Source organism: Triturus cristatus, chromosome 2_2 (assembly GCF_964204655.1).
Source record: "Triturus cristatus chromosome 2_2, aTriCri1.1, whole genome shotgun sequence".
NCBI classification, from domain to species: domain Eukaryota; kingdom Metazoa; phylum Chordata; class Amphibia; order Caudata; family Salamandridae; genus Triturus; species Triturus cristatus.
The window spans coordinates 1,250,280,991-1,250,295,868 of NC_140582.1; the positions used below are offsets into that span (position 1 = coordinate 1,250,280,991).

A 14,878-nucleotide genomic window follows, 5' to 3' on the forward strand; every position below is an offset into this window, starting at 1 on the left:
GTTCTAAAGTCTGCATCCAGTTAGTCGTAAAAGCCCAACTTTTTGGCAAAACCTTTCCTAATGAACCGCTTTTAGGTCAACCCTTTCTTCAGAGTGAGATTTTCTCACCCTCTTGTGTATGCGAGTGCATGGCAAGCATAAATTTGCCTTTGTGGTGGCACTTACAAATGTAGTGTGTAGACACTCTTCGAGGGGAGAACAGTGACACCATTTAGTCCAGGGAAGTTACTGCTATTTCAATGCCTGCCCGAGGTCATGAAAACAGTGGTGCATCCATTGTAAGTCCTTTGCAACAGGTTTTGAAAATAGCCCAAAACAAAGCTTTAAAGAAGCTAGATTATTTAAGAAGTCCTCACGACCAGCAGCACTGCTCACATTGCCGCCATGCACACCATCTCTGGGGCACTAACCACACATGGGGCAAGGACATCATTGGGCTGGAAATTAAGTGGTGTAAGATAAAAAAACAAAGTCAGGTTTTTTTTTTTTTGATACACACCTGTGTGGTCTTTTCCAACAGTGCTCTTGGGGTTTGGAAACAAAAATCCAGTATCCACTAGGACCAACTAACAAGGGGTCAATTTAGTCCAGAGCTGAAGACACACCTCTTTCAAGGAATGCTACAATACGATGCTGTGAGAGTGTACTTCTGCTCCCAGAACCCAGCTCCCTCTCCTAGCACTAGTTGACTGTAAGCCTACCTTTTGGCGAGGTGCACTCTATACAAATAGTCCATTCGTACGTATACAATAGTCCTATACAGCCTCTTTTGGGTGTGCATCAACAAAGCTTTTTGAATGAATTTAAAACTAACGTCTAAAACTTAAGTTGGTACCCATTGCTTGATTTGTGGGTGCAGCACAAGTACGGCAAACAAACTAGTCATGACATCTGATGGCTGCAAATTGAACGCTGGTATGATCTGACGAGAGAGTAGGTATAAGGATAAAAAAAAAATTTAAAAAAAAGTTCTAGTCCCGGTTGTAAAAGTGTCCTCTTCCAGCATTTCTGCTTTCGTTACCCTTCTTTCTTGTTCTGCATCGGGGACTGCACCTTTCCTACTCTCTCCCCATTACTGCTGGTCTACTGCCAACCCATTACTTTCCCCCTGCAAGATTTTAAAGCTAGCCCTTCTTGGCTGCCCTGCCCCACGCAGTAATAGTCCGTCCCCTAGCTATAGCAAGACTGGCCAGATTGGCTAGTGACAGTCCCTCCTTGCACCACTTACACAGTAGAGGCCTCAGATGGTGGCCGCATACTAGCATACACTGCGGCTGTCCTCTTCCGATATTTCCTGCTACTTTGTGTCAAGAGTGACCAGCTCTATCTGCCCAGATATCCACCCCTTGGTATCACTCATCTTGCTACTAGTGTTTCACGAACAGTCTGCACACTGAGATGTATAGCCCCTTTCACTGACCTCCTTGAATGTGAATAGACTATCTCACTACATTAAGTGCAAAAAAGCTTGCACTAACTTCATACGAAACATATAGACACTGCGCTTCTTCTGGAGACGCACTTAACCCCAGAGGAATTGCTCCAGCTCAAAAGGGAATGGGCAGGGTGCCGCTGTTACTAGTAGTAGGCTCATAGGGACCACTGGCGGTACAATGTCTCCTCCTGGAATGCAGCCAATAGGTGAGGTGATGCTAAACTGAGAAGGAGACTTCCCTATCAACTCATACAAATTTGGACAGCTGATGAGGGCCTATGGGTTTTTCTAAACTGTGTGTTCTGGGAGGACCTTTGTGGAAGGTTCAAACTATGCACACAATGTGGACAAGGCCCACTTTCTGGCCCATCTATCTAGGATTATTACTGCCTTTCAGTGCACACCTGTTCTGGGGGAGATGAACTTGGCACCAGTCAGCTAGACCATTCCAACCGCATTGACAGCTTTACTTCGAGATCTGACATCAGACCATGCCCTAAGGGATTGTGTGGTGGTTGCTACACCACACAGTCAAAGATTACACTTTCCTCTAGTGTCGTCATGGCACCCAGTCTCGTATTATTTTCTCCTGCTAACTGTCATACACAGAGGTAGCCTCTCCGATCATAGTTTGGTCCACTTATCTTTAGACATGGATTACTGTCACCTCCATTGCCTTGATGGCGCATGAAAGCATTCACTTATGAATCGCGAAAGCAGAAAGAACAGCTCTGGTATCATATTTGCTTTCACCTTGCGGACAACAAAGGTCTCAAAGGTTCGGTGAGTTACCATACGATGCTCTGGTCAGAAGCGAAGCCAGCACTGGGAGGGCTACTGATGAGACACTTGGCTGTTGTGAAACATAAGGCCAGAATGGAATTGTAGCTGTTGGAATCAAAGGTGAAAGGCATCAATGATTAATACAAAGCATCGTCGATCCCTGGCCTCTTGAAAGAATTAGAATTGGCAAAAGATGCACCTAAATACATTTTTCAAGGAGGCTGCAAAAAAACTCTGGTCAAGTTGCAATGGCACCGGTACAACCAAGGTGAGAATACAAGGCACATTTTTGTCACACAACAGGGACAGCAGGAATCCCCCTTCACTAACCCCAGCCAGACACGAGTCTAGTAATCTTCTAACACATCCCCTTGATATCACGCGCTGTTTTGCTTTGTACTAGGACTCTCTTTAGACTGCAGAGTATTTAGCCATGTTAAAGTAAGTTGATGCTTTTTTGGGCCATTAAACCTACCCACTCCGAATGTGGAGGCTAGGGTGCTTCTTGATGGGAGCCTACATGGAGGAAGAGGTGGCAGAGGCCATTTGGGCGTTACCCGGATATAAATCACCTGAAGAGGGGTATCTTGGGGAGTTTACAAAACTGATAAACCAGTCTTGGTTCCTCTCCTGAAGCGGGTCTACCAAGAAGCGATTGAGAAAGGCTCCCTTGGACACATGTCCAACTTTACCCTTCTCCCTAAAGACAACAACCTTTGGAATGCGCCAGTCACCGCACTATTTCACTACTTGATGTCGACCTCCAATTAACTGGCAAAAATCTGGCTTCTAGATTCAGCAAGGTGATCCCCGACCTGGTTCATCTTACACCAGAGGGTTTCTTACCGGGCTGATGCTCCCACAACCGTTTATGGACATTGACACATGTATTCTGACAACCAAAATATGACACTGAGGAGATACTAGCCCTTTCCCTAGAAGCCAGTAAGGCGTTTGGCTGTGTTAATTGGCCTTACCTTTTCCGAGTATTGGAGAAAAAGGGTCTGGGTGATGATTTTATCAGCAAGATATGCCTTCTCTAGGATTCCCACATGACCCAAGTCAACTGTGGGGGCTTCCTGTCCGACTCATTTGATATTTAACGGGGTACCCGGCAGCGATGTCCCATTCCACCACTTTTTTTCTTACTGTCCCTGGAACCTATTTAATGCTCTCTGCCTCTTGCCAATCGTTAAGGCTATCCAGATTGCGGGCAGGGCAGAAGATCCGATACTGAATTGCGTATACTTGGACTTCCTGTCACAACCAACCTCATCCATTGTGGCCGTCCTTCCCATCATCAATAACATCTTCCCCTTCTCTCTAGCTATAAGATTAACTGAACGAAATGTGAAACAAAATATCAAAGTGACTGTATGTGGGACTGTAACATGTCATGGGTACCCAAGGGCCTGAGATACTTGGGTATGCATGTCAATAGTGGACTTACACACATGGTGGAAGAGATCTACTTCCTCTGATTGAGCAAACATGACAGGATTTCATTAAATGACGGCACTTAAACCTCTTGCTCAGAGAAAGTGCAGACACTCAAAATGACAGCAGCCGCCGGTGTAGGTTTGTCCCGGGCATGCTTTCCTTCCTACTACTCGATACATCGCTCTTGGAGATCGAGGCAGATGTTGAATCCGTAGCAGCTGCAGACCACATTTTCAGGCCTCTCGATTATGGGCAGACACTATCTCTGGAGGCCTCGGTCTACCACATATGACTTCATAAAGCTTGACCTTTCATCTCTCACAGTGGTCTTCTTACTGTAGCAATGCGACTCTCCACAGTGGCTTCATATTCAACACAACCTCATTGGATGCCCCAACGCGTCTCTCCCCGTCTATTCCATTAGTGAACATACGCTCACAGCGGTAAACCTGATTCTTAATGTCATTGCCCAGGTGAGGCGTACCAGGCACAAAGTATGGGGAATTTCTCCATGATAAGGACCCTCTATGGCACAATGAGACCCGGTGCATTGCAAATGCCCCATTTTATTGGGTTCCTGGAGTGCTAAGGGGTGATCCAGATTGAGTAGTGCTTTCATGAAGGCCTGTATAAACAGTTCCAGACCCTCCAGGGAGAATCTTGTCTCCTCCCTGCAGATGAGTGAAGGTACCGTCAGTTAGCTCACTGCCTTCGAACGGCACACAGTCTCCAATCCATAGTGCTGCTCACCTCCAACATTCTTCACCATCATTTTCAACAGACCTGGAGCAGCTTCAGAGGTATGGCCTGCAGCTTCTATGAAGTATTTACCAAATCCCTGTACCCTGGCTCTATCATTGCAGTGACCGGACTGACGTGGCAGGTACCCTGGGAAGGGAAGACACTCCTGCAGATTGGGCAGCTTTACTCAGTGGCCTTGGGTGAGTTCCCAGGGAATCTATACTGAAGGATTAGTACGGGAAGTCATGGAAGTTAAAGCGTGCACATTTACTACTCCATGACTGGTGTTGGAAATGTGATGACGACACCTGCAACCTATATTACGTTCTCTGGTCTACTTTAGCCCTCCAGTCCTATTCAGGGGGGCGTTAGCTTCACATCCAGCACTACAGCTCCCTTTCCATTTCCCCATCTGCTCTTTGGTGATCCTTCACAATACTGGGAATGTTTCGGACTTGGATACTCCTAGCCATCAATGGCTTGCCACCTACCTAGCTGCAGCCAAGATGTGTATCCCATCTCTGGCGACAAGCATAGAGTGCCTCGGTGAATAAGTGGCTCATCGAATTGCATGGGATAGCACTTCAGGGACAGAACATGTATAAATTGAACAAAAGGTTTGAGAATTTCGAGAGGACTTGGGACTTTGCTGGCTTTAGACAGATTCCTCTTGACCTATGCCTCTTCTTTATACTACAGCTCATGGTCCTGGGGAGTGGTTGTGAACACATTCTGCTCTCCGCATGACTCCACTTCTGTTTAGGAGGCCTCCCTTCTTGACATATGGATTGTGGTATGCACTATATGGTAGGCAGCTCAGACCACCACTGCCCTCCTCTGTGCTGGGTGTAGGAAAGTGGGTGTCTGTTGCAATAACCCCCCCACTTTTTGCCAGACTACTGATGCACTTTTTCTTGGTGTGCCCTGGATCCCTGCCAATCAGGTTCCCAGGGCCTGTGTTCTTTCCCCAAAATCAAACCCAATTGGCATCTCTGGCCACATGTCAGCCCCTGGTAAATGGTACCACAGGTACCCAGGGCACTGTGACCAGAGAAGGTCTCCGAGGGCTGCAGCACTAATTGTGCCACCCTTAGAGGCCCTGTACCCCGACACACACACACTGCCTTTGCAGGCCGAGTGTCTTGGTGCAGAACAAAACAAAGAGTCGACAGGGCACACATCCCTGTGTGCCATGCCCACAAACCACTGCCCTGGCATACATCAGTCAGCCCTCTAGCTGGGTGTCCTATGCCAGTGGTGAGGGTCCAGGTGCATGAGCCCTGTACCCCTACAGTGCCCGAGACCATTCCTGGGCCCTGTAAGTGCAGTGTTTCCATTAAGTGTATATGGTGCTGGGAGTTTGTCATTACGGACTCCACAGCACCATAATGGCTACAATGAAGACGGAGAAGTTTGGTATCAAACTTTTCAGCACATTGAACCCACACTGATGCCAGTGTGGGATTTACTGTAAAATGCACGACAGAGGGCATCTTAGAGATGCCCCCTGAAACTCGACCAACTCCCAGTGACCTGACTGAGTGGCTGCGCAGGCTGCCAACACCAGACATGTTTCTGGACCCCTGAGTCCAGAAACTGCTGCTCTCAGGGGCCTAAAACAATGCACATCCTGGGATGAGGAGCCAAGCCTCCTCCCCCAGGATGGGCAGGGTTCACGAAGGAGAAGCTTCAAAGGCATGCCGCCTTTATGAGCCTCTCCAGACTATTTGCTGCTTTCTGCAACTGGTCCGCACTGGTTCTACCCCCCACTTTGGGCGGGAGACCCGGCGGGAAAAACAAAGTGAGGAAGAGAGGTGTGCCCACCTCTGCCAACTCCACCCCTAAGGTGGGGGAGGCGAGGTGAAGCACAACCTCGAATCCCCGCCATCTTGAGTATGGGGGAACCCAGCCAACAAGGGACAGGCTCCTGCCCACCCCCCCCACTGGAGAGTGGCAGAATAGGGGGTATACCCACCCCAGGGAAGGGACCCATTGGTCCCTTCCCTTTACCTACCTGTAACGCCCCTAAATTTAGTGGTACCCTGAACCTTCCTTCCTCAGATGCAGTAACCACAAGAAAAAGAAAAGAAGAGGAAGGACGAGAAGCCGTGCAGAGCTAACAAGAGGACGACGCCCACTGACTTGGCCCCAGCCCTACAGGTCTGTTTACCCTCGAACCTGCTCCTGCAAAACCCCGGCGTGTCCAGCGGACAGCAACCCCAAAAACCACAGAGGACCTGCCTGCCTTCACTTTCCAAGCGGTTTCTCCCGTGAACACCGGACGTGTTTGAACTGCAGCTTCTGGTGCCAGCCAGGAATCGCGAATCCAGCCCACTCTGCACCCGCCGAACCCGGCCCGAGCTTGAGTGGAAAAACACCACGAGGAGGTCCCCCCAGCGATCCTGACCCGAGATCAGGCGACCCCTGACCTGCCTCAAGCCTCCAGACGACGCCTGCAGCCTCAATCCAGAAGACCCCCCACCGCGACCAGAGTGGGTAAGAAAATCCAACGTCCCAAGGCACCCCTGCACCCGACGCCCCACGGCCTTGTGTGCCCAACCCAGCAGTGCCTAACCAACCCTCAACATCCCAACTTACCCCTCGAAATGGGAGATACTCCTGGAAGATCCCCGTCCCCTAGCCTGCAGTGTTTCTTTGTCCCGGAGAATCTCCAATGAAATCAACAGGGCCTTAAAACAGCACCCGGCCGACCTAGTGCCACAGAGGGTGCAGGGTGCTCAAGGCAAGTTGGTCCCCAACTTGCCCTGAGCTTAACACTAGGAGCTTTGCTCCCACTACCCCGTGGCCTGCTTGCTAGCAGCCACCAACCGGAGCCCCTCTATCCTCCTTAGGAGAACATTGGGCCTCAACACTCTGCAACCGGCCGCCCTAGTGCCACTGGGGGTGCAACAACAGTGCATCATTAACCCTGGGAGACCCCTGTGTTTAACCCCAGGATCCTAACTCAAAAGACAGATTACCTACCTGGAAACAGATAACCTCTTTTTCCTCATAGAATAACATTGACACTTTTTCTCCCAAAAAGTTTCCAAGTGTCGACTTTTGAAAACTACAAATATTCCTTAAAAATCAGCCGAATAACCAAAACGCATTTTCTCAATTGTTTTCAGGAAATGTACCAGTGCTTTTCCTCCCATAGGATAACATTGGTGATTCTATGTGAAAAAGTTTCTAAGTGTCAACTTTTGAAATACAACAATAATCTTTAAAAATTGTACCTCTAACTAAAACGCATTTACTCACCTGTTTTCAGGAAATGTCCCAGGGCTGAATCTAGGATCCAGCCCTGTGTTAGTAAAAGTAATCGGAAAAGTAATTAACTGCATTTTACTTAAAAAGCCCATTCATTCGAATGTACTATACCTGCAATGTGTTGCAAACTGCCTACTTAAAACTGTAACCAAAACCAGTACAAGTTACACTGCAATTTTGAACTGTGTTCATATAAGTAGTTTACTACTGAAAAGTATTTTTATGCTTACCTGTACCAGGCTTGCTTGGTTCTAGAATTAAAACAATATATTTTTTTTATACAAAAACAATTGGCCTAGAGTTCAGTTCTTGTGTGTGAATTAATTTGCTGACTGAGTGTGTACATCAAATGCTTAACACTGTCCTCTGATACTGCCTTACTGCTCGACCAAGCTACCACTTAGAGAGTAAGGTTCTATCTAACTTTAACCTCTGCCAATTCTCTGGAGACCCTTGGACTCAATACACACTGTACCTCGCTTTGGTGCAGTATATATAGAGCCAGTTTCTTACACTGGGTACCTGGCATGGTATTGGCACACGCTGATTTTACTAGTGCCATTCGACAGTCCTCCCCAATCATGCTTTGGCCCTGGCCGGGACTAGTATGGGTTAATTCTGTCTACCTCTGTGCTGGATATCTCATCTCCCATGTGGATTGGTGTACCTGTTTGTGCACCATGACTAAGACATTCTGCCGAGTGTAGGCGGGGTGCGGTCACTGTGTTCCCCTTCATGTCCTTTGCTATGGGATCCAGTTGCATGCTCATTTGGGAGAGCGGAGGGTTCGGCGTGCCACTCTTTCTACTGAAGTCTCACCTCCAGGCATTACTATAGGGACTGGTGTATCTCCCTCCGAGAGGCCCTTTTTGGCAGATTGTTGGGCGATGGCTGTTGTGGTTGTGTATGTACTGCAGATCTTCCTGCGACAAACTATTTATTCCATTTTACAGTCTTCCCTCCACTCTTTCTTCCTTCCATGTTCTATCCTTTCCCCTGGTTTTTTTCTCTTTTAAGATGCATGCAAACGTGGGCTCAACAACTGTAATTTGTCAGTTGTTCGATTCTGTCCGCAGGGTCCAAGACTCGACTTTGAGAGGTGCAGTATCCTCCAGAATATTGGGGATTCCTGAGATTGCAACTTGAATAGGCAGATACCTGTGCTTTTCTTCCTTGTTTTTTCAAATGCCATCACAGGACGGGTTCACATAACTGAACTATCAATCAGTGACACTTGTAAAGCGCGCTACATACTCGTAGGGTCTCAAGGCGCTGGGGGGGGGGGGGGGGGGGGTGCCGCTACTGCTCGAACAGCCAGGTCTTCAGCTTCTTCCTGAAGGAGAGGTGGTCTTGGGTCAGGCGCAGGTCGGTCGGGAGGGAGTTCCAGGTCTTGGCGGCCAGGTAGGAGAAGGACCTTCCTCCTGTAGTCGCTCTTCGGATGCGGGGGACGGCGGCGAGGGCGTGGTTGGCTGATCGGAGGTGGCGTTTGGGAGCGTGGAAGTTGACTCGGCTGTTGAGGTAGCTCGGGCCTTGGTCGTGTAGGGCTTTGTGTGCGTGGGTGAGGAGGCGGAAGGTGATTCTTTTGTTGACGGGGAGCCAGTGAAGGTCTCTCAGATGTCCGGAGATGTGGCTGGTTCGTGGGATGTCGAGGATGAGTCTGGCTGAGGCGTTCTGGATCCGCTGGAGTCTCTTCTGGAGCTTGGCGGTGGTACCGGCGTAGAGGGCGTTGCCGTAGTCCAGTCGGCTGGTGACGAGGGCCTGGGTGACGGTCTTCCTGGTCTCGGTGGGGATCCACCAGAAGATCTTCCGTAGCATGCGTAGGATGTTGAAGCACGCCGAGGAGACGTTGTTGACTTGCCTGGTCATGGAGAGGGAGGAGTCCAGGAGGAAGCCCAGGTTGCGTGCATGGTCTGTCGGTTTGGGTGCGGTGCCCAGGGCGGGAGGCCACCAGGAGTCGTCCCAGGCGGAGGGTGAGGAGCCCAGGATGAGGACCTCCGTCTTGTCCGAGTTCAGTTTCAGGCGGCTGGTCGTCATCCACTCGGCTACCTCTTTCATCCCTTCGTGCAGGTTGGATCTGGCGGCGGCGGGGTCGTTGGTCAGGGAGAGGATCAGTTGGGTGTCGTCGGCGTAGGAGATTATGCTGAGGTTGTGTTTGCGTACGATGGCCGCGAGGGGGCTCATGTAGACGTTGAAGAGGGTGGGGCTCAGAGATGATCCTTGAGGGACGCCGCAGGTGACTTCGGAGGCCTCTGACTTGTACGGTGGTAGGCGGACTCTGTGTCCTTCCGTCGAGGAAGGAGATGATCCAGTCCAGCGCCTTGTCCTGGATTCCGATGTTGCTGAGGCGCCGTACTAGGGTGCGGTGGCAGACCGTGTCGAATGCCGCAGAGAGGTCTAGGAGGATGAGGGCCGCTGTTTCTCCATTGTCCATCAGGGCTCGGATGTCATCGGTGGCGGCGATGAGGGCGGTCTCGGTGCTGTGATTGGCTCGGAAGCCGGACTGTGAGGGGTCGAGGGATCCGTTTGTCTCGAGGAAGGCGGCCATCTGCTTGTTGACGGTCTTCTCGATGACTTTGGCTGGAAACGGGAGGAGCGAGATGGGGCGGTAATTCTTGAGGTCGGTGGGGTCCGCTGTAGGTTTCTTTAGTAGGGCGCTGAGTTCGGCGTGCTTCCAGCTCTCAGGGAAGATGGTGGTGTCGAAGGAAGTGTTGATGATGTCTCGCAGGTGGGGTGCGATGACAGCGTCGGCCTTGTTGAAGACGTGGTGAGGGCAGGGGTCGGTCGGTGATCCGGAGTGGATGGAGTTCATCGTGCGGATGGTGTCTTCGGTGCTGATCGGGGTCCAGGCGTGGAGGGTGGTGGTGGGGGGTGGTTGTTCGGTCATGGTGTGCGTTGGTTGGTTGTTGAAGCTGTTATGTATGTCCGCGATCTTGTTGTGGAAGTATGAAGCGAGGGAGTTGCAGAGGTCTTGCGATGGGGTGATGTCGTTGTTTCCTGCGCTGGGGTTGGAAAGCTCTTTCACGATGTTGAAGAGTTCCTTGCAGTTGTGTGCGTTGTTGTCCAACCGGTCTTTGAATGCTGTTTTCTTGGCGGCGCGGATCAGCTGGTGGTGTTTCCGGGTGGCAAGTTTGAAGGAGGTCCTGTTGTCTGGTGTCGGTTCCCTTCTCCAGACTTTCTCGAGGGCTCGGCAGTTCTTCTTGGAGCTCTTGAGTTCGTCGGTGAACCATGGGGCCTTCTTGCTGCCGGGTCTGCTAGGCGGGGTCCTCAGTGGGGCGAGTTCGTCCGCGCAGTTGCTGATCCACTTCGTGAGGTTGTCGGCGGCTTGGCTGGGGTTCGCTGAGCTGGCAGGAGGGTGCTGGTTCAGGGAGGTGGCGAGCTGGTCTGCTGTGATCTTGTTCCAGCTTCTGCGGGCTGCCTGTTGCTGGTGTTGGTGGGTCGTCGTTCTCTTGAAGGTGAAGTGGACGCAGCTGTGGTCCGTCCATTGAAGCTCTGTGGCGTGGCTGAAGTCTATGTCTGTGCTGGATGAGAAGACTGCGTCGAGTGTGTGTCCGGCGAGGTGGGTGGGGGTGGACACCAGTTGCTTGAGTCCCAGGTTGGCGAGGTTGTCGAGCAGGGTGCTGGTGTTGCGGTCGTTGTTGTTCTCCAGATGGAAGTTGAGGTCTCCCAGGAGGATGTAGTCGGCGGAGGGGAGGGCATGCGGGCTGACGAAGTCGGCGATGTCCTCGCTGAATTGTGTGCGTGGTCCAGGGGGTCGGTAGATCAGGGTGCCTCTGAGGGTGGTGTTCGGGTTGGTGTGGATCTGGAAATGCAGGTGTTCGGCGCTGGTCAGGGTGTTGTCGGTGCTGGTCGTGAGACGGATGGTGTTCCTGTGGATGATGGCGATGCCTCCTCCCATCTGGTTGGCGTTTCGGTCCCTCCGGACGACCTTGTAGCCCTCTGGGATAGCGATGGCGATGTCGGGAGCTGAAGAGGCGTTCATCCAGGTCTCCGTGAGGAAGGCGACGTCAGGGGCTGTGGCGTCTAGAAGGTTCCAGAGTTCGATGGCGTGTCTGTGGACGGAGCGGGTGTTGAGCAGGATGCACTTGAGGTGGGTGCTGCTGGTGTTCGACTTGGTGGGTGCTGGTGCGAGGCTGGTCCGGATGCAGGTGAACTTGCAGGCGTGGCAGCTGAAAGGTCCGTGGGTACGTCGTGGAGTGGCTTGATGGCATTCTGGGAGTCGGCCGGTGTTGAGTGCGGTGAGGGTGGCGGCGGAGTACGTCAGGCGGGTCGGTCGGGATCTTCGTTGGCCAGGGGTCCTGGCGCTGGGCGCGGTCCGGTCGCGGACGGGCGCAGACGGGCTTACCTTTGGCGCGCCTTCGGCGCACAATTGGCGCACCCGCTGCGCGTGACCGCTGCGCGTTCGCACGGTCGCCATATAAGGCGAAGTGCGCGGGTGGGCGGGGCAGCTGGGAGGCGGGAGCGGGGAGGGAACAGAAAGGAAAAAGGGGCGTGGTCAGCGGTGGTGGCGGGAAGCGGGGAGCGGGGAGGGAAGGCAGAGGGCGGCGAGGTAGGCGGGCAGACAGGCAGGAGAACGCAAAGGGCTGAAACTGACTAGGAAAAAATACAGGCACAAAAGTCAGACAAAAGCTGCTAACACGGGAGGAAAAATGCAGTTCAAACAAGCACAAATGCTAGACAAAACAAGCACAAAAGTCAGACAAAAGCTGCTAACACGGGAGGAAAATGCAGAAACTGACTAGAAAAAATACAGGCACAAAAGTCAGACAAAAGCTGCTAACACGGGAGGAAAATGCAGTTCAAACAAGCACAAATGCTAGACAAAACAAGCAAAAGCAGACGCCAGCGGCGTCAGCCGGCAGCGAGGCAGGCAGCGAGGCAGAGGGCAAGGCGAGGGGGCACACACAGCAGCTGGTGGCCGTGCGGCGCGGGGGTGTCCCACAAGTGGGTCTATTGCACATCTGAACGTTTTGGTTCAATTGTGTTAAACTAATACACATCTGGACTACGGCAACTCCCTCTATGCCGGAACCACCGCCAAACTCCAGAAGAGACTCCAGCGAATCCAGAACGCCTCAGCACGACTCATCCTGGACATCCCCCGTCGCAGCCACATCTCCGGACACCTGAGAGACCTGCACTGGCTCCCGGTCAAGAAGAGAATCACCTTCCGACTCCTCACCCACGCACACAAAGCCCTACACAACCAAGGCCCAGGATACCTCAACAGCCGCCTCAACTTCTACGCTCCCAAACGCCAGCTTCGATCGACCGGCCACGCCCTCGCCGCCGTCCCCCGCATCCGAAGAGCCACCACAGGGGGACGGTCCTTCTCCTACCTCGCCGCCAAGACATGGAACTCCCTCCCGACCCACCTCCGCCTGACCCAGGACCACCTCGCCTTCAGGAAGCAACTCAAGACCTGGCTGTTCGAGCAGTAGCGGACCCCCCCTCCCCCAGCGCCTTGAGACCCTCCGGGTGAGTAGTGCGCTATATAAATGCTTTGATTGATTGATTGATATTGCAAACAAAAGGAGGAGGTTGAAAAAAGAAAGTAATGTGGTAAAGTCTGGAATATTGCAACGCCTCTTGGAAATCAAAACACATTTTGAAAAGTCCCAACGTTCTCATGTAAATTTTGAATATTGTACTTTTTTTGTTTGCAAATTAAATAAAAAATATCAGAATTGATGTATACTTGTTTCTGTTTCGCTGTCTATTCGTTTGTGGTGCCCTTTTAGTGCCACAAGCCCAATTTCAGATATTCCCAGAACGTTTATTTTAACACTATCAAGACTGGTACGGCCTCTGCCAGACCACCACCACATCAAGCTCTCCACTAAAGCACTTCTCTGGGCCTCCTGCAACCAAATTCTACAGGATCAACCTCCTGAGAACTGCGCTTTGAAAGCACACAAGGCCTGGCACTCTGCACCAGCTCAGCTGACAGCCGTCAACACTTTCCAGACCATCGTTTCTCTGTTTTCAATGCAGTCGTCAAGGGCCCTGCAGATGCCTTTGAGTTTCAGATCTGTCTTGCGCCAATAGCTCCCACAAAGTCATCATCTTGAGGCTGTTCCTTGCATGACAGGACCTTTGCTCCTATACATCTGCAGACCTCCCATGAGTCACTGCTGCCCCAAACTCTCTGCAGGGCCTCTTTCTCAGTGAGAGACCAAGATCCCACCTTGTCTAACAGGTATTGGATCAGCTGCCAGATAGAAGGAACCTGCCTTCCAATACTCCACATCTTGGGCACATCCTTAAGTAAAGAGCTAATCAATGTTTTATTCATTCTCACAGCTATGCAGCTGGAAGGGCAGCCTCGATAAGACTCAAATGGTTTTGGATTAGAAGCAAGTCATGATGGCAACTAGATCATACTCCTGCGTTCTAGCTCTTTTCCGTTTCTAATCCGTTGCTAGATTCCACAGCAAAGAACAGAGTGAAGGAATAAGTTAGCTTCTGACATTTAAGCTAAACAAACAGGCTTTCTAGAACTCTTGACCACATTGTGTCACTTTCTGATGACGTCTAAAGCGTGTAACTCTGGCATGATATGTTTGGGACAGCCCACCTCACTGACCTATTTGTCTGTGTGCTGGGAATGCTCTTGCGCCTCCTCCGCTTTGGTGGACTGTGCTCAACACGGGATCACAAGTTTGTTCCACGTTTAGCAGAGTGAAATCAAAGAGAACACCCCTGCCAATGGTGGCCTTAGCCGCAGTTGGACCAGCATTACCGCTTCTAAAATCCATAAATAGCTGGTTGTAGAACATGAAACTGTGGTCTTCGGCAAGAGTAAACTAGCGTAAGTGACAAACAAGAAGGAAAATGTTATCCAATAAGTGTATTTGTAGCTTCAAATGCTGTAAATTTACATGTTCTACAAAGTCCTGCCATCTACCGTTCAGTGCATTTGGTAGTGATTTTTCTTTGACAAAATCTTTGGTCTCGAGATACCTCATGACTGCTCCCTTAAATCACAATGCACTAGATGCACCAATGACAGACTCTCCCCTCAGATTGCCTTTCCTCAGCTGGTGAGTGACGCAAGTGGCGTGTAGCACAGCAGGGCAACAAACGTGGACAGAACTCCGTGACCAGCACCTTGCTTGGATGAAGACTTGAATCTGGGGAGGTGTGAGGGTGCAAGTTAATTTATAGTACTACAATCTACAGGTGGTTACAGGGTAACATCCTACGTTT

At 51.1% G+C, this 14,878-nt stretch overlaps 1 protein-coding gene across 4 annotated transcripts in view; it reads right to left on the minus strand.

The window, feature by feature from the left end:
* Positions 1–14,878, minus strand: part of LOC146863518 (uncharacterized) — a 287,879-nt gene that overhangs the window by 73,529 nt on the left and 199,472 nt on the right. The gene's annotated exons all lie outside the window — the stretch shown is intronic.